Source organism: Suricata suricatta, chromosome 6 (assembly GCF_006229205.1).
Source record: "Suricata suricatta isolate VVHF042 chromosome 6, meerkat_22Aug2017_6uvM2_HiC, whole genome shotgun sequence".
NCBI lineage: Eukaryota > Metazoa > Chordata > Mammalia > Carnivora > Herpestidae > Suricata > Suricata suricatta.
In genome coordinates this window covers 17,315,905-17,342,929 of record NC_043705.1, presented here as the reverse complement: position 1 = coordinate 17,342,929, position 27,025 = coordinate 17,315,905, and the positions used below count along the sequence as shown (strand labels likewise).

At 44.0% G+C, this 27,025-nt stretch overlaps 1 long non-coding RNA gene across 1 annotated transcript; it reads left to right on the top strand.

Moving 5' to 3' along the window:
- Window positions 1-2,910: 2,910 nt before the first annotated feature.
- Window positions 2,911-22,498, top strand: LOC115293169. The gene is made up of 3 exons (XR_003909399.1): window positions 2,911-2,998; window positions 5,030-5,184; window positions 22,057-22,498. It is a non-coding gene; the product is annotated as an uncharacterized LOC115293169 (long non-coding RNA).
- Window positions 22,499-27,025: the final 4,527 nt, after the last annotated feature.

The window sequence follows — 27,025 nt, the reverse complement described above, 5'->3', positions numbered from 1 at the left end:
TAAACAAGCACATTTCCTGTGTTCCGAACGTGGTTTAAAGTTTGTCTGTTGATAGCTTACGTCCTGCTGTAGTTCCGGAACAGACCAAACAATTCAGTTCTTCCAAACGCAGTGGCAACCTAAGGTCAGCGTGCATCTTCCACTCAATTATCATGTTTCTTATGGTGCCACGGTGGTGCTACGGATTCCTGATGACTTTACTACCTTTAGTAATAAGTACTTTAAAAAAAAAAATCATATGATGGGCGCTTGGGTGGCTCAGTCGGTCTGACTTCAGCTCAGGTCATGATCTTGCAGTTTGTGGGTTCGAGCCCCGCGTCGGGCTCTGGGCTGACAGCTCAGCTCAAAGCCTGCAGCCTGCTTCTGATTCTGTGTCTCCTCTCTCTTCCCCTCCCCTGCTCATGCTCTGTTTCTCAAAAGTAAATAAATGTTAAAAAAAGAATTTAAAACAATTGTATGAGAGCCAGGCTTCCCTTTCAGCTGCAAAATGACTGGGTGTACGCTTACTACATACCAGCCTTTTCATCACTGCTAGTTAGGTGCCTAAACAGAGCATAAATAGGTGCAACCAACCATGCTTACGTCTGCTATTGTAATAAATAGGAGTCCTGATAAACACGGAGAAATATGTGACCAAAAGCACAATGCGATTTGAATAGTCTCTTCCCCTAGGCTTTTATGGGATCATTATTCATGACTGGTTTACATTAATCACTAAACGAAGTTTTGTTTCTTCCCCCGAACTGTTAGAGTGTTGTCTTTGCTTATGACAACACGAATTGCCAAAGGCCAGGGTCTGTTTAGATTATGTGTGCGGGTTCTCTGGCTGAGTACATAGTCAGTACTGAATGGTAAATTAAAGATTCCCAAAAGACAAGCATACTTGGCTCCATTATATTACTATGATGAATCTGCCATTAATGCGGTTCTAATTGTTTTACTTTTATAGACATAAAATCAGTCCCCTTAGTGACTAATAATAGGGTTTATTGATTTTACGAAACATTATTCATTCCAGGCCTGCTCATATCAGCTTGTCCTGAACATATGCAAAAAGCCCGCGGTGCTGACACAGTGCAAATTAACTCCACGGAGCAATGAGAGTGAGGAGTTGTTTACAGCTGTGGTCCCATCGACTGCAGAATATTAAAAAACAAGGTAGTAGGCTTGGTGTAGAACCGTCAGTCCCTGGATTAGGATCTCAGATGGCTCTTTCATGGAAACTTGCCACGGATGTGCAGCGGTGGTCATTAGCACCTATCCTGTTAAGGGCTGGTTTTCTATATTCACACTGGCCGTGACCCTGATTTACTGTGGTTTCGGCCCAAGGGGCTGAGAGTAACCAGAATGAATCGCCCTGATTGATACTGGAAAAAACAGCAGTTTAAATGATAATTACTGGTCATTTCATTCCCTCACAGACTCTGAAAAAGAGACTAGACAAGCAAAGCCATTTATTATTGTTTTTGTCACCAAACACAGCATTCCATTCCCTGCTTCCTGCAGATGCCTGAGTCATAAATGCTCTGGACTTGTGTTAACTTGAGGCGAGAAAACGAAGTGAAGCCCACTATGAGCGCAGCTCCTCGCTCGGAGTCTTTACTTTCCTTAACCAAAGCGCTCCCTAAAGCAAGGCTTCCGGCCTCAGCACTTAATTCTCATAAAACCCGATTACTATCCCCATCTCAAAGTTGAGGAAACTGAGGCGCGGGTAAAATAAATGGAGTCCACACGGCCGTAAGGACAGGGGCAGCTTTGCAAGCACAATGGCCTCCTACTTCAGAAGAGGGTGGCAAACTCGGTAACAAGACCCAGCCCGCTTTCTTCGCTGAAGTCTTTATTACTTTCAGAGAGAACTGGGGGAACTACATAGCCCATGTCTTGAGTTTTCTAGAAGCCAAACCCTGGGATAGCCTTTCCCAGAGCTGGGTGGCGGTCCAGACCCAGGATCCTGAGAGCTTAGGAGGTACTCAGCTCATTGCTGACATTTGTTCTGGCAAGTTTTACTTTGTTTCCTGGTTGTCCAAATGGTCCCCACTCCCTTTAATGCTCTGCCGCTGGCGTCTGGTCGCTCGAAGCTCACAGTCCACGTTAGGTGTGGTGGGATCCGGTGGTTATGTGGCAGAGGCCGATGGGAAAAGTGGAATTTGAAAAGTTAGGTTTTGAAAAAGGTGAGTTAGTGGGGCGCCTGCCTGGGTCAGTCCGTGGAACATGTGGCTCTTGCCTAAAATAAACGAGCAGCCTTGATTTTTCTTGACCTCTGAGAAGACTTTGTTCCAGAAAATGTGTGCTGTGGGCAAGATAGACTATTTGATTAAAAGAAGTCTTCCTCCTAAGGGCTGCAGGAGGTCATGGCTCAAGCATCCTGAGCCTCATGAAATCATCAGAAAATTCTAGGTTGGAAGGAGAAGGTGGTCCCAGCTTCCTGTCACTCTCCACTGAAGGTCGTCCCCCCACCGGCCCTCATCCTCCTAGGTCCTGAATTTTCCAGGATTTATGTCTAGGGTGATGGTTGGCAGGTGGGAAAGAGGGGTGCAATCCCCAGCATGGTCGGGATGAGTTTTCAACCCGATCGTGGGCCGGGAGGCTTGGTGGCTGTGTGGTTGGGTGTTTTCCCCTGCATGTAACGAAACCTTGACCCCGACTGCCCTAAGCCATGGGAAAATACATTTTGTTCCATGGCCCAAAGCCAAGAGCAGGGTGAGCTCCAGATGCAGTCCTCCGTGCCACGGGAGCCGCTTCTCTGGAATATTCTTTTCTCTGTTCTCCTCTTGATCCCTCGTGCTAATGGCCATGGGAGCTCGAGGGCCCTGTCCAGAGACAGCCACATCTGGGAGACAGGAATGAGTCTGTCTGTGTCTCTCTCTTAGGCGGGGAGATGCCTTTCTCAGATACCTGGCAGACCTTCCCTCATGTCTCCTTGACCAGCATCAGGGCGCATGCTCCCTCCTGATGGACAAGAGGATGAGATTGCTGCCACTTCTTCGGGCTAAGAAGGGTGAGAATCTGCCCTGGATCATGCATGGGAGAGATGCGTGATGACTTAGAGCCAGGGTTCCATTAGGGAAGAAGATGAAGGAGTTGAATGTCTTGTCTGAAGATAAACCGCCCCCTGAGCCCAATGGGACTCGGTAGATTTCCTGACGTGCCATGCTTCTCCACAACCATGTCTGCATACAGGATGGGGGATGGGTAGGAAGCGGGTAGTTGCTGGCGTTTAAGCAAAACTCAGGGAGACACGCGCTGTGGGGGCTCGGCGACCAAAGCTCCTAAACCTCCGAGCCTGATGTCCTCAAGCTCAGAAACCCCCAGGTGCCTGTATGTCAGCTGCCCCCCAACCCCCGCCATCCCCCTGTGATAAGAGACACAGAGGCATACAATAAAAGATGTATTATATGACAACAGCTTGGTGACCAGACTGTCTGGGGGCTGAGGCAGGATTAGTCATGGACAGGCCCCCAGCAGGCAGCTCCGGGAGGCCGTGTGACCGGGAGCGCTGTGAGCTCAGTCCCCAGGCTGCTGGGGAGTAGCAGACAGCAGGAAGTGGAAAGCCTCAGTGACTGACTCATTTCTGCCCCTTGCCTGGATTCTGTGGTAGTCAGTGGGGAGCAGAATCGGTGACAAAAGATATCACACAGCCAGGGGACATCTCGGTGCCTATTAGTGGCCAGCTTGTATGTGGTTTCTATCTTGAGAGTCTTCTTGTTGTGGTGGTGCAGCTTCTGGAAACACCCGTGACAATCCAGGGAGACTAGGAACATTCCTGTGACGGACTGGAGGCTAAGGTGGGCCGAGATCCTCTGGGTAAGCAAGTGGCGTCCCCCAAGGTCAGCCAAGAGGGACTTCCCTTTCATCGTCTGGTGGTAGAAACTGATGGCAGGTATATAATGTGAATGAAGGACTCCCCGGGAAGGCCAGCTGTCTCTAGCCTCGCCCCACTTTCCATCTTGGCGACTCTGAGGGCCTCTGTCTTCTGACTGCTTAGCAGGCTCACCTGCCTTTTTTTTTTAATTAAAACATTTTTTTCAATGTTTATTTATATTTGAGAGAGAGAGAGAGACTGAGCACAAGTGTGAGAGGGGCAGAGAGAGAGGGAGACACAGAATCCAAAGCAGGCTTCAGGCTCTGAGCTGTCTGGGCTCGAACTTGCAAACTGTGAAATCATGTCCTGAGCCAAAGTTGGATGCTTCTGCTTCTAAGACCACTACGTGTTAGTCAAAGACTTTTCAGTTATAAATAACAGAAACCTACTCAAACTAACCTAAGCAGGCAGGTTCAATGTGGGGGCGGGGGGAGAGCAAAGGCAGGAAGTGTGTATAAGTTTGTGAGGGTGGAAGGTGGGGGGCAGGCCCTGGGACCTGCAAGGTCTTCAGGCACCTTGGCAGCCCCTTTGTCCTTCCCTGTCCTCTATCCTCTCCCTCCCCCCTCCTCAGAGCACTTTTGCTCTCTCTCTGCTCACTGGCTCTCTGTCGTTCTCTGAAGGCAAGGCCTGATGGTTGGTAGTGTTTGTAGCTTCTCCACTCTAAGTCCAGATTTCCAGGAGAGAGGCTGCAAGTGGCCGCCGGGGTGTCCCTCGAGCCAGGAAGCGCTGTGGCTCTGAAGGACCTGCCGGCAGAGGGGCCAGGCGGGGGGATCGGAGCAGGCTGCTCAGCCCACCCCTAGGTCTGGCTTCCTTGGGCCAGCCCTGTGCCTTTGCCGTCCAAGCCCGGCACCCACTGACAGGCACAGAAGCCCATTCAGACCGGCTTAGTTACAAAGAGGGTCTATTGAAAGCTTATGAATCAGTCTCATAATGTCCAAGGACAAGAAAGGAATCGTCAGGTCCCAGTGATGGTGTCTAGAAAACGCCTCCATCTGTCCTGAGTGTCGCAGAGTCTCCTACCCCTGCTTGTGTTGACAGACGGCCTGGCGGTCCCTTCTCATGGCTTCCCTACTCGTTACTGAGTATGGCTTGGGAGGGCTGTGGAGGGCATGCTGGCCCGTTTCTCCCCGTCATTTACCTGACTCAGCCTTTCTGTCCCCACTCCAGATTCCTACGCCAGGTGCACAGGAGCCCTGGCCGGCCGGCCTGCCTTGTAGGAACCCCATGTGGCCGGCCAGATTCGGGAGTGGGGGAGAGTCCTAGAACTCACGACTGCCCCTCCTACAAGTGTGGGTGAGGCAGACCCTCAAAGAAGAAAGGAGGTGAGTCAGTAGCATCCCTTTTGTATCCTAATTTCGCTTAGCATAATACCCTCCAGTTCCATCATGTAATACTCCAAGTAATACTCCATTGTATATATACACCACGTTTTCTTTATCCATTTACCTGTCAATGGACGTTTGGGCTTTTTCCATACTTTGGCTGTTGTAGATAGCATGGCTACAAACATTGGGGTGCTTTAGCCCCTTCAAAACAGCACAACTGTATCTCTTGGGTAAATACTTCATAGTGCAAATGCTAGGTCATAGGGTAGTTCTATGTTTAATTTTTTGAGGAACTTCCATACTGTTCTCCAGAACGGCCGCACCAGTTTGCATTCCCACCAGCAGTGCAAAAGGGTTCCTCTTTCTCCGCATCCTCGCCAACATCTGTAGTTGCCTGAACTGTTCATGTTACCCATTCTGATGGGTGTGAGGTGGTATCTCATTGTGGTTTTGATTTGTATTTCCCTGATGATGAGTGATGTTGAGCATTTCTTCATGTGTCTGTTAGTCATCTGGATGTCCTCTTTGGAGAAGTGTCTGTTCATGACTTTTGCCCATTTCTTCACTGGATTATTTGTTTTTTGGATGGTGATTTGATAAGTTCTTTATAGATTTTGGATACTAACCCTTTATCTGACATGTTATTTGTGAATATCTTCTCCCATTCTATCGGTTGCATTTTAGTTTTGCTGATTGTTTCTTTTACTATGCAGCTTCTTATTTTGATGAGGTCATAATAGTTCATTTTTGCTTTTGTTTCCCTTGCCTCTGGAGATGCGTTGAGTAAGAAGTTGCTACTGCTGAGATCAAAGAGGTCTTTACCTGCTTTCTCCTTCAGGATTTAAATGGCTTCCTGTCTTACATTTAGGTCTTTCGTCCATTTTGAGTTTCTTTTTGTGTATGGTGTAAGAAAGTGGTCCAGGTTCATTCTTCTGCATGTCGCTGTCCAGTTTTCCCAGCACCATTTGCTGAAGAGACTGTCTTTACCCCACTGGATATTCTTTCGTGCTTTGTCACAGATGAGTTGACCATATGTTTGTGGGTCCCTTTCTGGGTTCACTGTTATGTTCCATTGGTCTGAGTGTCTGTTCTTGTGCCAGTACCATACCGTCTTGATGATGACAGCTTTGTAATATGTCTTGAAGTCTAGGAGTATAATGCCACCAGCTTTGGTTTTCTTTTTCAAGATTGCTCTAGCTGTCCGGGGTCTTTTTTGGTTGCATACACATTTTAGGATTGTTTGGTCTAGCTCTGTGAAGAATACTGGTGTTATTTTGATAGGAATTGCATTGAATATGTGTTTTATTTTTGGGTCTTATTGACATTTTAACATTTTGTTCTTCCTATCCAGGAGCGTGAAATATTTTTCCATTTTTTGTGTCTTCTTCAGTTTCTTTCATAAGCTTTCTGTAGTTTTCAGTCTATAGATTTTTCACCTCTTTGGTTAGGTTTATTCCTAGGTATTTTATGGTTTTGGTACAATTCTAAATGGGATCGATTCCTTAATTTCTCTTTCTGTTGCTTCATTATTGGTGTATAGGAATGCAACAGATTTCTGTGCATTGATTTTATATCCTACCACTTTGCTGAATTCATGTATCAGTTCTGGCAGTTTTTTGGTGGCATCTTTTGGGTTTTCCATATAGAGTATCACGTCATCTGCAAAGAGTGGAAATTTGACTTCCTCCTGGCCGATTTGGATGCCTTTTATTTCTTTGTGTTATCTGATTGCTGAGGCTAAGATTTCCAATACTATGTTGAGTAACAGTGGTGAGAGACAAATCACACAGCTTACTGAAGCAATGTAAACTAAAGCATAGGGTTAGAAGCCAGTGGAAAGAAATGGAGTGGATTAACACACTTAGGCTGGGGAACAGGCAAATGGAAAGGCCACACACCCTGAATTCTGTGTTATTTATTTTTCAAAATGTTTATTTTAAGAAAGTGAGCAAGGAAGAGAGAGTGCAAGCTGGGAGGGGGCAGAGAGAGAGAGAGAGAGAGAGAGAGAGAGGTAGAGAGAGAATCCCAGGCAGGCTTCATACTCAGCACAGAGCTCAATGCAAAGCTGATCCCACCAATGGTGAGATCATGATCTGAGCCAAGATCAAGAGTCAGACACTTAACTGATGGAGCCACCCCTGAGTACTGTGTTATACATATGCTTTTCTCTTGGTTATCTCTGTGGTGCATTAGCCTTCTCCATGATCACATGGTTAGGAGGACTAGACATGAGAATGAGGAAGATGGAAGATGCCTGGAGTCAGCACAGGCTTGTTGGAGAGCTTGGCCAGGCAATGTGGCATTAGTGTGATGAGCAGCTATGGGCTTTATTTGCATATCTGGGACAGAGGACAGGTGGGGCCTTGCACAAGTGTCCTCAATGAGTGGCTAATGGAAGGCCTCATGGATACTGAGTGCTTCTTGTCCTCATCTATATTTAGGATATCATGAATATTCAGTGCTTTGTGTGTCTCATGTATATTTAGTGTCATGAATATTTAGTATTTACTTGGTTCTTCCATTTCCTTTCTATCTAGGTTCACATGTATATGGTCTATTTGCTTTATCTGTCTTAAACTAGCTCTCCAGTAAATAATTTAATTATCTGTGCTCAACACATCTAATGATTTGCATCGATCACCTTTGTTTTCTTGTCTTCTGGAGTAGAACTGAATATTCTCACTGTGGCAAAGGCGCGTCACATGAGGTCTGATGGACACAGAGCGGTGGCATGTTATTAGAGTCTTATAAGCCATTGTGAAAACTTCACTGTTACTCTGGAGGGGGACCAAGGAGCTATCTGTTCGGATGGGGCTCAAATTTCAGATTTAGGAAAGGCAGGAGGTAGGAGCAGTTAGAGAACAGGTACAGCAAATTATCCACGGAGGGATGTACAGTATAAAAGGGGCTAAAAAGGTGGGTTATGCGGGCTGAGGAATAGATATTGTTCTGATCTGTTTGCCTGCTAGCCATTCAATCTTGTCATGGCGGCATGAGGACAGGGACACGCAGGGTGAGGCAGTCACCCCCTGACGTGAAGGGAGGGGCCGGCCACAGAGTGGACACGAGGCAGCCTAGGGAACAGAGACAGCCAGTTCTGGGAGGAAGTTTACTGGGAGAAGTGTGCAAGGCAGGAGGTAACATAGCACCTGTGAGGTTGGGAGGCGTTGCTATTTTCAACTGATCATCAGTCTTTGCCATGAGCTTGGCTTGCGTCCCCACGCCGTCCTGTTCTAGTTATTCCTTCTCTGTTTCTTCCACATGAATGACTTGTAAATGATACAGGATTATATTAATCACCATATTTCTGCGATTTGGGTTAGCTGGGGAGGAAAAGTAACCTATTTAAGTACTTTGATCAAAGTTTTGCACTGTTTGTTCAGAAAGCTAAAGGGTACAGGGATTTCAATGGATGTCTCACCCTAAAAAATCCATTTAGGATCCACTGGAAATGATATAAAAATGTTCTTTGTGGAACATAATCGATTTCACTTTCTTGGGAGTCTTTCTTGTTGTGAAAGAATTTAGGGGGTTATACGTTTCCTTCGTGTTCCTAGAACACAGAATGAATAATTGTGTGTTATTTCAATTGAAAATTGTTTCTTTAGTCCAGTTAATAATCCTATGAAAATTATGTTTCTGAAAGAAATATATAAAACCTATAAAATTATAGTGTACAATTAATATTTCTGAAAAATTAATGCATGAAAACATAAGAGTAATTTCATCTTTCTTTTTAGTGAAACACTGCCTGGCCAGCAGCTGTTGTCTGTTATTATTTTAAATATACCTGGACACGCTGCTTGGCCATAGGGGAGAAATAGTCTGGAATTCAACAGAACTCCTTAAAAACCAGCTAAATTCTAGAAGGATTAAACATTTAGCGAAAGTATCATGGCACTAGAAGAGAACGCAGGTGATTTGTTCTTATTTCTGGGGTTGGAGTGATGTTTCTTTCTGTACATAGCATCAGATTCAGAAGCCCAAAGGAAAAGATGGATAATTTGACTACATTACAGAATTTAGAGTTGCATTTGGGGAATAACATAAGTGAAGTCAAATAACAAACAAGAAACTGGGAGAAATATTTGTAAAATTTGCCTTGGGCAAAGGGCCAATTTTTATACTGAAATTGTTTTTATTATTTATTTTTTTAATGTTTATTTTTGAGAGAGAGAAACAGAGACAGAGTGTAAGCAGAGGAGGGGCAGAGAGAGAGGGAGACACAGAATCGGAAGCAGGCTCCAGGCTCTGGGCTGTCGGCACAGAGCCCGATGCAGGGCTTGAACCCACGAACCGTGAGATCATGACCTGAGCTGATATCAGACGCTTAACCGACTGAGCCACCAAGGCGCCCTGAGAAAATGTTTATTCTTGACAGTCTTTATCTTCATGCTGAGTCCTTGAGTTAGACTCAAGATCCCTCATTTTCTTGTGGCAAATAACGAAGGACAGACATCACTCTGTGGCCCTCTGTTCGTCATCTGATTGAAAGGCTGGTCCTGGACACTCTATCATTTGGACAAAATAGTGATTTGGTACAGTTTGGGTTTTCAGCCTTTATTCATCCACAGCAAGGGTAAAGAATAGCTGTGTAAGGGGAATTCTTCACAAACAGAATTGCTTAGGAAAAAAAAAAAAAAGGAAGTAAATGAAAACCTAGAACTATTACCCTTAGGAGAAGCAGATACTTCTCTAAGTGTCTTGCACCTCAAAAAGATGTTTTTAGTTTCCATGTTATCAGCTAGGCTCTGGGGGTGCACAGAACCCTCCTGAAATAAAAGGCAACATTTTGCATGAGGTGGTCACAGCTGCATTTCTCTGGAGAAAAAGACCTTTAGTTTTACTTAGATTCCAAGGACAGAAATGAATGAGGTTTAAGAAATATTACTAGGGAATACCAATAGTTTACTCCCAATTTGTTTGTGCCTGTTGTGGCCGTTTGTTGTTCTCACCTGGCATTCATTTCCCTGCTTTCTTTCAAAAAAATTTTTTTTAATGTTTATTTTTGAGACAGAGAAGGAGGGTGAGCAGGGGAGGGGCACAAGAGTGAGGGAAACACAGAAGCCAAAGCAGGCTCCAGGCTCTGAGTGGTCAGCACAGAGCCCACATAGGGCTCGAACCCACGAACCATGAGATCATGTTCTGAGCCGAAGTCATATGCTTAACCACCTGAGCCACGCAGGCGCCCCTCATTTCACTGCTTTCTAACGCTCACCCTGTGGCCTCTGGAGCCCTCTGTCCTTGGCCGTCGGTCCAGGGGCTGTAGGCAGGGTCCCCCATGCCTGCTCCGGCGGCACTCAGGCTCAGGTGTATTTGGTCAGCGTACTCTGCGCAGTCTGCGAATTTGCTGGAACTCCAGGGTAGTTGCCAGGCAGAGAGACTATAACTCCAGGTCTGATGGAGCCCTCCGGGGGGTGAGGGCTTTCCTGAAAGGGAAGCCAACAGGAGATAAAGTTGAGCCAAGAGTTGGAGGGAGAACTTCAGGAAGCATTTTGGAGCCCCCGACGTGTCTCGGGCAGTCCCCCTTCTGTGCTTTTTCAGCGACCGGAACCTCTAAACCGCCCCCCGCCCATGCTTTCATTTCTTAACTGACATGAGTTTGAGTTGGGGTTCTGTCACTTGAATGACAAAACAGTCCTGTCCGACATCTCTACGCTGTGTGTATATATGTATTTATATATCATTTCTGAACATATCTGGGAGTAGCCTTTGTCCAGGGCGGTGTGTGTGGCGCTAGGCCGAGAGCTCTCTAAGGAATGTAATTGACCGTTTTGCATATTTAAGTTTGTGGATAGAAAATACGTTTTAAAGGCTATGGAGAAAACTCAGTTTTTCTAGCCTGGAGTATAGCTTTTGTTCTTGTCTATCAGGTTTTACTCCTGCAAAAAAGAAACAAAAAAAGTTGTCCTGCCCCAAATGACTTCCATGTTCACTGAGCTTTTCATCTGATACTTCAGCTGGTCAGTGTGGATGTTCCGTGCCCGCACCCTGAGACCCAAAGAAGAAAGTAGAAGAAATCAGACAAATGCAAGGACGCCCAGTGTGGCCTCAGGATTGCTGCTGTTCTTTCCCTTGGCAATAAGAAAGCGCCTTTGGTGTCCTTAACTCTGTGAGGTTAGGAAAGAAAACAAAGAAACCTTGTGAAACTTCTGTTCATCGTTCTAACAGTGTGGGTTCTCTTCTCGAAGGTACGGTCACAACAGAGATGGAAAAATTCTAACAGATGCCTCTGTAGTTTTTGAGTCTTTGAAGAAAAAAAATCAGGACCGTCTTCACCCTAATGTTTCGCTTGCGTAAAATATTGACTGTAGATGCGTTCCTTTCAGTCCTCGTGTAAAAACGCCCATCCTGATCGGCCGGCCGGTCCTAATTGTTTCCCCTCCCCTCTCTCGGCAAGAGTAATGAGAGGACAGCTAAAAGCAGAACTATATAGTTATTTTATAACTGGCACTAACAAATTTCGCCAATTACAGAGTCCATTCTGTAAGCAATGAATGTGTGGCTTTCAATTAATCTCGTGCACCTCTAGGCAAGGTCTAAATCAGCTGGATACAGCTAAAGCAATTTGCACACGGCTAAAAGCAAATTGGAAACTAAGTGTTCCACGCTGCTGCCTATCTTTCCAAGCCAAAGACACAATTAGTATTCTGGCAGCGGCCCTCTGTCATGTTATTTGCAGCTATCAATTTTAATTATAACAATTATTGATTAGTTGGGAAAGTGAATAATCTAAAGCTCAAATAAATGACTCTGCTGCTTCAGGTCTCCTTCCTGCCTCTCGGGAGGTGTTGCTCTGAGTCCCGCTTAAAGATGCTGGTGGGTTCTCTCCTTCTCTCTCCCCCACCTCCCCGCCGCAGTCACAGTCTTAGTGTTGCAATTTGGCTTCAAGACTGCCCTGACCTGAAATATAGCTTAGTCCGCATCTTATTTCTCATCCGAGAGTTTAGAGACAATTACGGAAGAGGAATCATGGCTTTGAAAATTTGGAATTCACTGACCTGTTTCTGTTCAGTGGAGTGAAGAAGTGAGACCAGAAAGTCAGTAGGAAGAGCAGAAAAGAGAGCTAAAAGACGGAAAGAAAAATGGTCACCATCCTGGCAGATGGAGCAAGTAGATCCATGTGGTTTAGTGAAAAAAATTATAATCAAGTAGAATTTGGGGTTAGAAGGCATGAAAGTATCTCTGTCTTAAGATCATTGCCACGTTGGAGGTGCCTGGTTGGCTCTGTCGCTTGAGCATCTGACTCTTGGTTTCAGCTCAGGTCAGGAACTCATGGTTCTTGAGTTCAAGCCCCCTGTCGGGCTTTGCACTGATGGTGGGGAGCCTGCTTGGGATTCTCTCCTTCTGCCCTTCCCCTGCTTCTCTCTCTCTCTCTCAAAATAAATAAACATTTAAAAAGAAAAGATTATTGCCACACTTACTGACTTTGTGATCTTGGGGAAGTCAGATAACATCTCTGAACCTTTATCTCCTCATCTGTAAAATAGAGCTGAGACTAGGAGAGTGAGAATATTACTTTCTGGTGGTTTTGTTTTTTCAGTGAAGAGCGTTGAGAGTGAGAGGCAGTGCAATGAGGCAGTCGGTAAGAAAGGGTTCTGCAAGGTGGTTGTAAATATTACGTTGAGCTCTCCCCAACACGTTCTATCATATTTGTTGAATTAAGCACGTTCTCCTTTGGTTTAATTGTCTGCTGTCAAATTCTGCATGAAGGAAGCCCCAGAGAAGTAGGTCACCATAAATAATGAACATAAATAAATCTATCTCTCAGTTTATGAAATAGATGCACGCTAGCAAATTTGGCTATAATGTGAATTTCTGCAAAGCAAGTCCTATTTCCCTATTGATGTCTATCATAAAATCAGATATATATCCGTGGAAAAGAATTTCCCGAGATACTAAGTCAAAAATCGTTATAGGACAGCAGCAGTTCCTTTGAAGTGTGGTCAGAATTGTGAAGTATTTGGCATGATTTTCCCAATTCTGGGAACATCTGGAAACTATCTTTGCAGAAAAGGGTCTAAACTAGCGAAAGGAAGGTCTTTTAAAAAAACTCTCGGAACTAAGCTCACTTACTCTTCTGTCTACATGTATGCAAAGTCCATGGACCTGGGTCGTAATCATTCATGTTGCTAATAGTCAGTGTGATTGAGAGTGCCAAGTCCTGTGGTTCCTTAATGTCAGAGGAGAGAGTGGAAAAAATGAAGAATTTTGTGCTTTCTCCCTTTCTTAAGCTGAACATGCAGCATATTGAGCTAATTAATAAAAGGCTAGGTGGAGCTGGACACCCCCAGGGCGGCACATTAGGTGGTCCTGTCGGATGCCACAATTGCCGTCCAACGGTCTCATGGATGGCAAACTTCCAGAGCAGAACATAATCCAAGAACTGAAGCAAGGTCAGAGCTTTGTTACTCTTAGCACTTCTTACAGAGGAGTAGTTAAACCCTCAAATAATTCATGATCAACTTTGCTTGATTCTTCTTGCAGGAAGAATTCTACATTGGGAGAAGCATGCTTTTAGGAGTCAAACCTCATGGACAAAATAGCTGAATACGTAGCTTCATGAAGATCTGTTATTTTTTCTATACATTTCCTAGAAATAATTTCAAATGGGGGGGAGGTGATACAATGTACCTTTTCTCTCAGTTTAATTTTAAAAAGTTGTTTTTAAGCTTATTTATTTATTTTGAGAGAGAGAGCACAATCAGGGGAGGGGCAGAAGGAGGGAAAGACAAAATCCCAAACACTGTCCATGCTGTCAGCCCGATGTGGGGCTAGAACTCATGAACTGTGAGATCATGACCTGAGCCTAAACCTAGAGTCAGACGCTTACCTGACTGAGCCATCCAGGTGCTCCTCTCTCAGTCTAAGTTTTAAGGAAAGGCATGGCCTACTTAGTTTGCTCTGTGTTAGAGAATTATGATTTAAGAATATATGTATTCTCATATAATTGCTAGCAAGTCTGTCCCCATATATCAAGGGAATTTATTTATGACTTTGGTAAACACTTAAATTAAACACCAGAGGAAAATAAGATCTACAACTGTGACACGAGAAGGAATTTAAGCTATTCTAGAGTTGTTATTTCTCTCAAGCATCATATTTGAATATGCAAGATTAGTCATACTGGGCATATTGTAGAGGATCAGATTCTTTTGCAAAGGATCCAATTGTATTTTTGCCTTTGAATCTTCATATTAACATATATTATAAAACACACAGTACTGTATTTCAATAACTGGTACTTAAAATGCTTTCATGTTTACCACAATTCAATCAGTTTAAATTCTTTCTGTGAATAGAATAGGCATACGAATTTCCTTATTGGATAGATTATTTAGCCAGGGCTACACTTGGATCAAGAATGTCTGTAGGTTGGCCACCTGAGTGGCTCAGTTGGTTAAGCATCAGAGTTTGACTCAGGTCATTATCTCATGGTTCCTGAGTTCGAGCCCTACATCAGGCTTTTGGCTATCACCTCTGTCCCTGCCTCTCTCTGCTCCTCACCCCCCCACTAAGTAAACATTAAAAAATATATAATATCCTTAGGTTATAGCTACCTTCCAAACTCATGTGACTTTCATCACCGGACATGGAGTGATTTGATAGAACCCATCAAGGTTTGAGGCCACCATGGGTGGTAGAAGTAGCATGAGATCTGGTTAGATTTTGAATCTGTGCCCTTGGGTTTTAACGCCCTGGGCCAGTTATTTACCTTCAGTGGGTATCAATTGTCTCATCTAGGAAGTGAGAACCACAGAGCACAATGGGTAGAAAAGAGAAATAAGATGACGAATGGCCAAGTGTGTAACAGTTGCTATCAATACCATTTTCTCTTTCTCATTCTCTTTCTGATCTCAAAATAACAGGTGCACGAGGTACAGTTTGTAAACTCTGACTTATCTGTACTCAAAATCAGTTAAGAAATAATAGAAACTTGAGCCAGAATAATTTCATTATTTAAATAAGCCCACATCGTTATTGCAAGAGCATCTTTGTCTAAATAAACACCTTCGAAATCCTGACTTTTGGTCCACACACGTTGAGTGATATTTTGTAAAATCACAGAATCTTTATCTTAGAAGGGATTTTAATTTTAAGTATCATCAGGTCAAATTGTTCACCTAGTGGTCGGGTCTTCCTGTGAACTAACACAGAGAACAACACTGGGGGTTAGGGGGGCACAGGAGGGGAGGTCACTGGACTGGAATTTCATGTGGATACCACCCAGGTGACCTTATTAAACATGTTTGTTCTAGAACGGGCCTGTCTACAAGCCTTTGGGCTCCCATGGTAAGTTACGGAAGCATGGCTGGCCTTGTGCTGTGTAATTATTTCTGTCCCTGCTCCAGGGGCCCAGGCTGGCTGCTCAGGCTCCTTCATCTAGGGTAGCTTTCTGCCCAGGCCTCTTCTCCTCGGCCTGTCTGGAGTCTAGACCATTTGCTGCCCTTGCCTTTGTGGCCTTCATTGCTCTGGACAGACCGATGGATTGGATACACCTAATTTATGAAGTGTTAATTATCTCCTGTCTCAGAGGTTATCTTCATCCTCCAGGTGACTTGTAAAACTAAAATGGCCTCAGCAGCAGAAATGAAACAGGGCTGGCTGGGGTTTGAGCAACGTCATGGCAGAGATACATTGGGACAGAGGGGTTGAGACAACTCTGTTGCTGTCACGCAATGTGGTTACCGTCTGTCTGTTACGTGAGATCAGCGAAGACTAGCATTCATGAGCACTGGAAACAGAGACTGTCTTCTTTGACTCACACCGTTACTCAGTACAGTTCAAATGCTTTAGCATAAGATTGAAATAACCCAGAAAAGGCGGATACCTGTCACCTTCTGAATGTGTCGGCTGTTGCAGTTTTCTAAAAAGAAAAAGCCAGTCCAGCTGCTTCATGTTTAAATCTGGCACCTTTTTAAGTGGCCGTGAACAGGTAGGGGGGGGCCTGTCGGGTGAACCTCTCGGACACGGGAGCTGGGGATTGTCATCCCTATCAATGCGAGGCTCTGCTTTTGGAGTATCAAATCCCCGGGGAGTGTGATGGGGCCTCATTTCAAAATATCAACGCAGCTCTAGAACATCTGTGTGTGGAAGAGTTCAAGATGATGGTGTGAGTGTTAGATTATTCGAGAAAGTTGATTCTCAGAGAGACTGTGTTGTTACCTGTGGTGATACCCCAGTGTGAGACCTTAGGTCTCTTCTCTGCCTAGCCGTGACTGGAAGACCTGAAGAGAAATCTCAGAAACTGTTAACTCAGTCTCCCCGATGCTATGATTGTTGCTGTAACGTTTGTCCAGCTTGGAAAATAGAACAACCAAAAAAGTGGGCTTTTTAAAAAATATATATTTTTAATGTTTATTTATTTTTGAGACAGAGTACAAGCTGGGGAGGAGCAGAGAGAGAGAGAGAGAGAGAGAAAAGGAAACCCAGAATCCAAAGCAGGCTCCAGGCTCTGAGCTGTCAGCACAGAGCCCGACATGGGGCTTGAACTCAGAAATTGTGAGATCATGACCTGTGCCAAAGTTGGACATTTAGCCAACTGAGCCACCCAGGTACCCCAAAAAGTTTTTGTTGTAACCTCCTTTATGTGAAGAGCTCTCATGTCACTGCATTCATTGATGGGTTGTCTCCTTTGGTGAGTATGTCTCTACATGGCTGACCTCAACTCCAGCCGCTAACCCTAAGCTTGATAATTACATGAGAGCCCCTTAGTCACTGAACGTTGATTTGACCACTCTGTGGAAGGTGTGAGTAGGAAAATGGAGGCTGGTGGAGGTCAACACTTTGAGTTTTCCTTTTCTCTTTACCCTCTTTTCTCACTTCATCCTTTAAGAAAGAAAGTCCTTTCCTTCTTGCCTGATTTGTCCCTTCTTGTTCTCTTGCTTCCCTCTCTCCTGCTTCCTTGGAGCCCTTACCCTCTTTTAATGTGGGCTCCCAGCTCTGTGGTCCGTAATGCTGCCTCCCCTTCTCACATTGGTCTGATCAGTTCAAGACTTCATTCTCCTAAACGTCCCAATGGCTCAACCATCCTCATCCCTAAGGCACAATGTGGTCTCTCTCCTCTTCACCACCAAACTTCTTCTTGAGCTTTTTATTTCTCTCGCTCTTTCTTCCTCACCAGCGACTGGGTCCTTTGCAGTTTGAAATCCTGTGTATCTGCTCACCTTTCTCCTCAGAGTGCTGCCCTCCCGAAGCCTGGTAATTGACAGTGGAAGAGACATTTCCCGGAAGCGCGTGCCACTTGCCGTGTGCCACGTGCCCAACTGGCTCCTTCTTTGGCTTCTTCTTCCTTTTTTAATTTTTAATTTTATTTACTTATTTTGAGAGAGAGAGAGAGCACAAGAGCAAGCATGAGCAGGGGAAGGACAGAAAGAGAAGGGGAGATAGAATCCCAAGCACTGTCAGCCCAGAGCCCGATGTGGGGCTTGAACTCATGGACTATGAGATCATGTCATGACCTGAGTCAAAATCAAGAGTTGATGCTGAACCAACGGTGCCAACCAGGTGCCCCTCTTCTTCCTTGGCTTCTGAGACCTGGTCCTTTTGTCATTCTCATCTTTGACTTTTGAACCTTTCTATCACCTTTGTGCCTCTGCTCACTTCTTTTGCCCTCAAACGTAGATTTTTCCATTCTCAGGACTTAAACTGCCCTTGTCTGTCTTACCTCTTGCAAACCTGTATTTCTCTTAGATATCCCTCTCCCATATTTCCAACTGCCTTCTACTGATAGGCTGGTATCTCCCCCTGCAGTCATTGTCAGTCTCAAACCTCATAGGTCAAAAATCAAAATTCTTTTCCTCCTACCGGATCAGCTTCTCTTCCTGGATTTCCTGTGTCTTTCTAGGGTGCTACCTACCACCCACACTCAAGCCTTGGAGTTGTGTTAAGTCCTCCCAATTATTCAGGAATTTATCACTTTTACTTCGCAATCTCTCTGATATGTGGAGAATGCTTATGTCACTGGATGCACTGGGTGGGAATCTCTTAATTTCTTGCCATCGCTGTAATTCAGAGTCTCATTCTTTCCTGTTGTTACTAAAATCACTTCCTGGGTCATCATTCTTGCTAGTTCATTGGCTCCAGGGTATAATATATATTATAGTAGAAATATATACATAGTAGGATTATACTGTAGTAGAAATCTATATACAGTAGAAATCCATTGTGGTAGAAATCTGTATACAGTAGAAATGTACTACAGTAGAAATCTATATACTACAATAGAAATCTATGCACTACAGTAGAAATCTACCATAGTAGACATCTATATATTATAGTAGAAATATACTACAGTAGAAATATATATGCTACAGTAGAAATTTACAGGATATTTGTACACTGCATATATGTGTATACAGTATATATCTATATCTATATCTATCTATATCTATATCTATCTATCTATCTATATATTAGTAACTCCTGGGTCAATAAAAAGAATGTCAGTTAAAACAGAGCATCATGAGTGATGATTGAGACATGCCTTAAACATTTTCTTTTAACTTAAAGCATATTCATATGCATTAATCTAACATTTCTGACCACTGATTCATGTTCTGCATTATCTTTTTTGCATGAGCATCTCAACTTCATGGTTTCTTTGGTTTGGGTTTTTTTTTTTCCCTCCTGTGTTGAACAGGGACTTAAAGACATTATGTGCAACAGGAACTTACATATTTGAAGCAATCTGAAAAGGAAATTCTTCTAAAGTTTTACATTATCCCACCAATCATTTACAATTTTCTCCCTCCTAATTTGATGACATTAAAAAAAAAACTACTGCAGAGAAAGTGCAAATCTTTCTTCTGCCATTTTTAGCTGGTCAGTTTATTTTATTTTTTATTTCAAAAGTTCTTAATGTTTATTTATTTCTGAGAGAGAGAGAGAGAAACAGAGCATGAGCAGGGGAGGGGCAGAGAGAGTGGGAGACACAGAATCCGAAGCAGGCTCTAGGTTCTGAGCTGTCAGCACTGAGCCTGATGTGGGGCTCAAACTCAGGAACCATGAGATCATGAGGTGAGCGGAAGTCAGATGCTTAACCAACTGAGCCACCCTGATGCCCCTGGTCAGTTGATTTTAATTAGTAAATACATTGCCTAATCATAACACGAAGACACTGTGTTTAAACAGGAGTGGAAAGCAAACACAGCTTCCTGTTGGCATGCATACATTGCAGCCGATGGGAGCCTGATGCCCAGATATTTTGTATAGGGTGGAACTCATCTACAATGAGATGCGCCACCTGTGTGTGTGGGGGCCAAGAATCACTGCTGGAAAAGATCAGCTGGTCTGGACTTTGGGTGTTTGGGGGTCAGTTAACAGAGCATCTACTTTGTTGTCAAACGGCCTGGTGTCAGAGAGCTTTATTTCTGAAATCCTAAGGAATACCACTAACCGTCCATGGGGATCCCTGCCCTCATGGAAGCTTAATTTGAGGTGGGGCAGTGTTGTTGGAGTAATAACCCTAAGCCCTATCAATTCCTTCTTCCTTGGCGAAATGGCTACTAGTCTGACATCCAGCTATAAGATCTTTACAAAAATGTTTCCCACAGAGACCTTAGAAATATTCACATGTACAGCGACCAAACAAAAAAGAAGACATTTGTACACATCTGATTTTAATATAGAATTTCCATAGCAGTTATTACTGAATTGTTTAATGTTCACTAACTTGGAGGCTGGCTTGCCCATAAGACAATTGGGTAGTGTTCAGATTTAGATAATGGGAACCTCGTTCGTATATAAAATATTATGATCTTGAGCCTTTCAATCTACCATGAGTTAATGCCTACTCTGGGAATTGATGTCATATTTCCTAGCTAGAATCACTCCTGGAGAGCAAAAATAATTTAGTGAGAAACGAAAATCATAAAAGAAACCGAGGGAACTAATCCGTGGATTAAAATATAATTTAGAAAACTCTGACTTAGAGTTCATGGGCGAAATGATTTTACTGAGTCTTGTCCTCTATGCGGACTGGCTCTGCCCAAACCAGGATCACTTCACATTTAAAAGTGTATCTCGGGGGCGCCTGGGTGACTCATTCGATTGAGCCTCCAACACTCAACTTCAGCTCAGATCATGATCCCGGGGTCGTGGGATCAAGCCCTGCATTGAGCTCTTCACTGAGCATGGATCTTGCTTGAGAGTCTCTCTTTCTCTCTGTTCCCTGGCTTGTGCACTCTTAAAAACAAACAAAAAAAAAGTATAGGGCACCTAGGTGGCTCAGTTGGTTCAGCATCCGACTTTCGCTCAAGGTCATTATTTAGTGAGTGTGAGCCCAACGTCAGGCTCTGCAACTCGGAGCCTGGAGCTTGCTTTGGATTCTGTGTCTCCCTATCTCTCTCTTTCTCTCTTCCCAGCACCTTGCCCCCCAAAATAAACATTAAAAACATTAAAAAATATATGTATCACTGGGCCCAAAGCCAGCCCAATAGCATCTTAGGATTATTGGAGCACTCTCTAAAGTCAAGCCCACTGGTGTGGCATGTGTCCAGAGGTTTATGGACTCGGGTACTGAGAGGCTCAGATTTCATTGACCTGCAAAAAGTAGACTCTGAATTCCTGTACGGCCCTTAGATCAGGCCTGGAAAAGCCCCCCGGGCCCATCCCTTGGACCTGTGTGAGTGTGCTTTCACTGGGCCTTCAGAAACACTTGACAATGCAGCCCCGAGCTCTGGTGCATGGATGACTTGTTTTTCGGAAAGGAGAGGAGGCCGGCATGACTATGTAAGCAGAGGGAGTTGACTGATCTCATTCCTGGGCCTTTCTTCTGTTTGTGCCGGGGGAAGCCCCCTCTGCCAAAGAGCAAGCCACACATGGTCGTGTGCTGCATTTAACTCGTTCTTAACGTCCGCCTCCTTCTTGGAACAAAGTGTGACCTACTGCCGGGATCCCACATTCTCTCTGTGTACCTTCCTCACAATAACCAGGAGGAGCAGGGTTGAAGATGTGTGTACACCCAGAAAATAACTCCAGTCCACGGGATCAGGTCTGACCAGCCACCTCCAATGGGAAGAGAGAGGTTCCACCTAGAAATGGGTTCAGAGAAAAACATTGGTTTCTGCTCTGTGCCAACGTATGCAGTAGCAACCTCGTTAAAATGTTGTCTAATTTACATTAATGATAAACATATCTTGTAAATAATAGAAGTCCCCAAAGCAAAACTTTCACTTAGTGGTACTAATTGCCTTTGAATCAGTCCTTCCTTTTAAAACCGTTTTAATCCAAGCAGCACATTAATTATTGAGTAATATTTCTATCCTTGTGAAGTAATAATTTAATTTGCTACACTTTATATGATGATGCTTTGTTTTCCTATTCTCTTAGTTGTTGTACATATTACAGAATTAGGAATAATTCTATAGATTAGGTTATTCTGACAAATGTAGCGACAGTACTTTTACTGTTTGTAGCCAACAATTAAGTACGCATTCTATTCTGCTATTCATAATTTGAGGTCTTTATTGTGGGCTCAGTTGTGATCAAAACTATTTTATTTTTATGGGTTTGCTTAAAAAGAAAGTGAAATCGGGGCACCTGGGTGGCTCAGTCACTTAAGTGTCCCACTTCAGCTCAGGTCATGATCTCACGGTTCGTGGGTTCAAGCCCCACGTCAGGCTCTGTGCTGACAACTCGGAGCCAGGAATCTGCTTCAGAGTCTGGGTCTCCCTCTCTCTCTGCCCCTTCCCTGTTTGCACTCTGTCTTTCAAAAATAAATAAATGTTAAAAAAAAAAACCCTTTTGAAAATGAGAATGAAATAGCTCTGTTTCTAAATATATCTTGCTAATATCAGCAGGTATTATAATATCAGTGATTGCATTCAGAGTGTTCAATTTCTGAACCTCGCATGTTTCATTCCCAAGGGAGGAAGAAGAAGGAGACCATGCTGTCTGGAAGCACAGACCAGAAGGTGGAGCGTGGGGTTTGATCGTGTGTGCATTAGAGCTGTAACTCCGTGAAATGTCATGCTCCTTCTCCCGTTCTCTGCTGTCTTCTTACGGCACCGTTGTGCAGGACCTCAAGAGGACAAATTCATCCTGGGACCATTTCTCATTCTCTGCCAGGTGGCTCTGGTGGCTAAAGTCTTCTGGGAACCCCCGAGCCCCTAGCACCCTGAGCCCACATGGGATCTGTCAGGGAAGAAGCCACTCCGGGCCAGGAGCTTCTTTCTCCATGTGCCATCTTAACGGGATCGCTAGTTTCCCTTCAGAGATCTGTTTTCAACCCTTGTCTTCCTTTAATTATAACAACACAGCATTTTGGAAGACAGAACAAAGGGAAAATATATCTCCTTGAATAAACTTATCCTACCTAACATAATTGGTGTCACATAGAGATTATAATAATAGATATAATATGTTTATAATCTATTGTTTATATCTATATAAGCAATATATAAATCTATTATATTCAGATACTATATATAATATATAGATACTATATAATATATGTAAATCAAACAATATATAAGTCTATATAATCCATTATATCTATAATATACTATCACATAGTTTTTACATAATTTTTTATCATCGTCTATGTTTTGGGTCTGATTTTCTTTTTACAGTTAACCCAGAAACATTGTTGCATGTACCTACACAGTCATCATAACTGATTTAAAATAGCTGTATAGGAGCACCTGGGCGACATAGTTGGTTGGTGCCTGACTCTTGATTTCGACCCAGATCGTGATCCCTGAATCGTGGGATCACGCCTCGCATTGGGCTCTGTGCTGAGCCCGGCGTCTGCTTAAGGTTCGTTCTTTCTGCCTCTACCACTGGCATACACACTCTTTCTCTAAAATAAAATAAGATAAAATCAAATAAAATAGCTGTATAATAGTTCATAAAGTATATGGTCTATTTTTTATTTTAGGAATTCCTCCTACTTTTTAAAAACTGTAAGTTTCTCTTTATTTTCTTTCATAAGTATAAGAAACCCAACGATAATCGTATTAATCCACACCACGTTCTCTTTATTTTTAAAAATGTTCTTCGACTAGAGACCCAGGAGTGAGTGGACTGGGTCAATGGATATGAACATTCATTCCATAGGTCTTAGTACACGCGCCGAATTGCTCGCCGAGAGGCCTGTGCCAATTTCTCCTGTAGCGGTTATGGATGGAAATTTCAGTTTCTGCAGGCTAGCTCACATTCTTCATGTCTGCCTCACGCTGCGGCCTCAGGAGAGAGCCCGGCAGAGTCCCAGCCTGCTGTCTGCTCTGTGAAAAACAGAATATTGGTTGCAGGAGTCAGCCTGGAGTGATTATTCGGTGAGAAAATTGACATCTTTCTTTGATAAGGCAAATTGGAGACTCCATTATGCTTAGATGTTATACTATTTAAATTCCTAGTCTTTGTTGTGTTTCCATTGCTTATTCGTGTGTTATAGGTATGTGCTATTCTATTCATAAAGATATTTTGATAAAGTCATATTTTTATAGAGAAGTTATTCAAGTGTGGAAGCATGTGTCAGACTCCGAGTCCGCTGATGATATCACTCCCTGCTCTAAAACCGCTCTAGACAGCATTGCTCACAAAATAAATTCTGAGCGCTTCATCCTAACATTTCAAGGCCTTTGTTCCCTGGCCCCAACTTTCCCTTCGTCTTTGTCTCTTACTACAAGTTCTCTGCACACCAGTCGCTCTGTGATACTTGCTATTCCCTACATGGTCTTCACTGTCCTGTTCACACCCTGTTCTGTACCCCATCATGGTTTCGTCTTCCCCTCAAAATTATACTTGGATTTCAGTGTATTTGGCATCTTGCCCTCCCTCAGTGTTCCCTGAATTCTGGAATACTTCTCCTCATGAGTGCCAGTCATTTCTTCCAACTCAAGCAATGTCCAACTGCTATTGTTGTTGTTACTTTCAAACATTTATTTCAGGGGCGCCTGGGTGGCTCAGTCAGTTAAGTGGCTGACTTCGGCTCAGGTCATGTTCTCACAGTACGTGGGTTCGAGCCCCGCATCAGGCTCTGTGCTGACAGCTAGGAGCCTGGAGTCTGCTTCGGATTCTGTGTCTCCCTCTCTCTCTGACCCTCCCCTGCTCGCTCTGTCTCTTTCTGTCTCTCAAAAATAAGTTAAAAATTTTTTTTAAATTTATTTCAGGGGTGCCAGGGTGGCTCAGTCGGTTAAGCGTCCAACTTCGGCTCAGGTCATGATCTCACGGTTTGTGGGTTCGAGCCCTGCGTAGGGCTCTGTGCTGACGGCTCGGAGCCTGGAGCCTATCTTCGGGTTCTGTGTCTCCCTCTCTCTCTGATCCTCCCCTGGTCATGCTGTCTGTCTGTCTGTCTCGCAAATAAATTTAAAAAAAAGAATTAAAAATTTTTGAGGATGGGAAAACTTCTTCCTCATTTGTTAGTTGCTCACCAAGCAGAGCAATGTGTTTTATGTTGAGTAGACCTATAGTATTGCATTTAGTATTAATATTTGTTTAACGAACCAATGTAGGTTGAGCTTGAGCGGCTCTAATTAGTGTCATCCAGCATGTAATAGCAGCTCTCAGAATACAGACGTAAAATCCCAAGAGGAAGTAACTAGACATCTGTGCTCCCCTGGGGACTGATGTGAATAATTGCGACCCTCAAGTATTTTGAGATCTTTAGGTGTCTCCTGACTCATCAGAGATAAAATGATACACTTAGGGCTTTTTCGAGTTGCAAAGTAACCAATATATATGTTCTAGATACGTCAATTAGGATATTGTAAAGATTTGTGAGGAAATAAAGGATGGTTTTAAAAGTCTTATTTACACATGGCCGGCGCTGGTGGAGGACCAGAGTTTTCAGCTCTGTTGGCTTAGTCTCCTTGTGTCCTCAGCAAAGGCCTCTGTCGCTCCCCAAGTTCAGGATTTTTCCATTGGGCTCAGATAACCATCCGTCAGTCAGCTTCTGTTGCTCTTTGCTGCCACTGTTCTCATGGAGGCTGACTTTGTTGTTCAAGGGGACCATGTGACAGGGTCCGCTGATCCCAACCTGCTAGTGTCCCCCCAGCCATCTCTGGGTCAGACCGCAGTCCGCAACATGTCCACAGGCCAGAGCTTAGCGACTGGAGTCGCACCTGTGTCCAGGGAATGTGGCCCAGCCAGCCGTGTCAGGATGCTCTGAGAACTATCACAAATTCTGGCCTCTTTCTCCATAAGGAATTGAACATGTGATTGACACTCAGAGCAGTGGATTTCTTACATAGGCGTAGAATTCACGGTTAAATTATTTTGTAATTTTGTGACATTGGAAATCCGTATGCTAAATGGAAGCTCTAGTAACTTGAATTTTATGTCAGTCAGAACATTATCCAATTATGGTGGCTATTAGTGGATGCCTCACTTAGCAACTGCTCACTTTATTGGGGCGCCTCGGTGGCTCAGTGGGTTGAGCATATGACCCTTGATTTTGGCTCAGGTCATGATCTCAGGGTTCCTGAGCTCAACCCCCACATCAGGCTCTGGGCTGACATCATGGAACCTTCTTGGGGTTCTCTCTCTCTCCCTTTCTCTCTCTGACCTCCCCCCACTCACTTTCTATCTCTCTCTCAAAATAAACAAAACATTAAAAAAACACAGTTGCTAACTTTATTAAGCACTTACCATTGCCAATCTGTTTTAATCTTCACAGGTACTCTTAAAGCTATTTTTATCCCCATTTCACAGGCAAAAAAACCAAAACCAAACCAAAGTGCAACACAACTAAGGCTCCAAGAGGTTTATCACCTCATTGAAGATAACGCGATTACGCCCCTGAACCAGAATGTGAACCCCAGATCTCCAGCTTGTACCTGAACCACACCCAAGCATGGCCGCCGGAGGGTTTGGGTTGCCGCCGTGTTTGTCTAAGTAGGAAGCGTGCCAGCATTCTGCGTAAGTTTGATCTTCCTCCCATTTCAGAGTGAGCTTTGGATACCTTGCAAATGAAATCGCGGGTCGTGAGCCTGAAGCACATCCTGACGTCAGCCTTGTCAATATTCTTGCTCATTCCACCGTGAACGTTCACCTCCCCCCACCCCCCACCCTTCCTGTTTCTAGTCTCAAATATGAAAAAATGACCTAGAACACGTCATCAAGGAAAATAGTGCGCACCGTGCAGGGACAGAGCTTTCTACTAACAGGCTTTCAAGAAGGATTGAATCAGCGCTGAAGCAACCTTGCTCCCCTTTATTTAAATAGCTTTCCTGAGGACAGCGTCCTGCTCAAGCACTCCCGTTGTTTTTATACATGTTTGCTACACAGTGGGAATCATGAACGTACATTTGCCAAACGTGAGGCTTTTTGCAGAAGCAAAACTAAAACCTGACCTGAGTTCGTTTTCCTTTTTCTTTAGAAGCTGCACTAGGTTCGTGATTGCATTTCTAATTCCATTATCTTGTAAAAACTCACTACCCTTTCTCCTTCGATGCTGTTCTTTTATCTGGGACTTCAGGTTTCTCTCTCCCATTTCCTGGGATTTGTAAAGCAGCAACATCAGCCAGTTTACATTTAAGATGTTTTGATTCTCTTCTCAGACTCTTGCCAGTGTACTTAACACAGAATGATGAAAAGCTGTGTGTTCTGGTGGGCCCGTTATAGTGTTTAAACAAGGAAGTCTGTGTTTGTTTAAGAGAATGGGGAAATGGTTATCTTGACAGATTAGGCTGAAAATCAGGACAGCCACAGTGAAGCACAGATGTCCACATTTGCCACTTGGCTGGCTTTTTGAGGTGTCCTAAATAAAACATGCTTTTTGCTGGTGACGGTGGTCTGCCCGACACCTGACCCAAGCTGGGACTTGGGGCCTCTGCCAGGCCTGCATGTCCCTAGAGGCGCATGTTCCCCGGTCTGAAATTTCTCAGCATCTGTT